We start from the raw sequence: 1,459 nt of genomic DNA on the forward strand, positions 1-1,459 counted from the left end.
TTCTAGAAATACTGGGAACAGTCTGTGAAGTGTGGATGATCCCAAAAGTTCATTGATTTGTTCCTTTGCAGTCCCAGCAGAGTTTCTGAATGAAACTGTTTGCTCCTGCAAAGAGGAGGAGAAGGCAGAGGAAGATCACATGGCAAACACAGCTGTGACCTTCATCTTCCTCTTCATCATGACTTTGCTGTTCACTGTTGGAACCACAATGTCCAAGGTAAAGGTTTCATTTGTTAAAGAAACGTCCAAGATTTTAGCTCAAAGAGACAACAAATAAACTGATTTAAAAGAGATCAAATTATTACAAAGTCAGCATTGACCTCTTGATGTCTATTGCTGAAAATATGCATCAAACCACTTTGGCTTTGGTTGATAGTAAATTCAGTTATCAAGGGGCCAAAAGAAATATTTAGGAGTATAACTAAATTAAAAGAACTTACCGGTAATTGTAATAAGATGAAGAAAATGTCAATTTTAGAAAATATATGGTCACCAAATATTTACTCAACATTTGAAACATTTTGTTATTTTTTAGGATGTAAAAATACTGTTTCATCTTCATTGGCTTCAGTTTTTGCTGCAGTTTTTATACAGATTTTAAAAACAGGAACATAAAATAAACTGAAGAAAAGAAAAAAAAACAATAATAAAATTAAAAGGCAAACAATCTATCCAAGACTCGTATCTACTTGTATTTTTAGTCTTATTTTTCTTCCTTGTATGATTTTTATTGTAATATGAATTTAATATTATTTTTTAAATAACATACAATAAAAACACTGTAAAAGTGAAACATTAGATCAGTCAATACAAACACTGTCATTTGTTTTATTTATAATTTAAATGTATTTTTTACCAATAACATTTTAAACCATAGACTAAAAAATGTAATTTGATAAAAACTAATGATTTTAAAAGTAGCAAATTAAAGAACTTCTGGTAATCAATCTAATGTTTATCTTTTTATATTGTAGGATTTGCAAACATTTTTCATATTTAACATGTGTGAAAAACGTCTTTGTCAGTAAGGCCTTTAATTAGCAATTTTTATTTTTATATTATTTTTTTTTTATTAAGGAAATTATTATTATAAATTAATTGTACATAAATAAACAAATGTTATTGCTAAATAAGTGATGAGCAAAACTTTTATTGTCATTAAAACTGTTTTTTTTTTCATTTCACAGATCAAATAAAGAAGGAGGAATCCATAAAAAAATTATTTTCCATTTTTATGTTATTTTCACTTTTCTTCTTTTTTCTATAATCTGAATTATTCCTGTAAGTAATCACTGATGTTTTCTCAGTTTTGAACTTTGATTCTTTTTATTTTTCTTATTAAAATAAAATAGTGAAAATAATATATTTGCCTCTTAATTTTTGTGTGTGTTTCTTTTATATGAAGTTTTTCATATTTATTAATTTGTAGATATATTTAAACCCAAATGTTGTCAGTGTT

General features: G+C 26.2%; 1 long non-coding RNA gene across 1 annotated transcript; it reads left to right on the forward strand.

Moving 5' to 3' along the window:
* Window positions 1-14: 14 nt before the first annotated feature.
* Window positions 15-1,219, forward strand: LOC112138237. Its single transcript, XR_002917735.2, has 2 exons — window positions 15-217; window positions 1,188-1,219. It is a non-coding gene; the product is annotated as an uncharacterized LOC112138237 (long non-coding RNA).
* The last annotated feature ends 240 nt before the right edge of the window (window positions 1,220-1,459 follow it).

This window comes from Oryzias melastigma, unplaced genomic scaffold, assembly GCF_002922805.2.
Source record: "Oryzias melastigma strain HK-1 unplaced genomic scaffold, ASM292280v2 sc01514, whole genome shotgun sequence".
NCBI classification, from domain to species: Eukaryota; Metazoa; Chordata; class Actinopteri; order Beloniformes; family Adrianichthyidae; genus Oryzias; species Oryzias melastigma.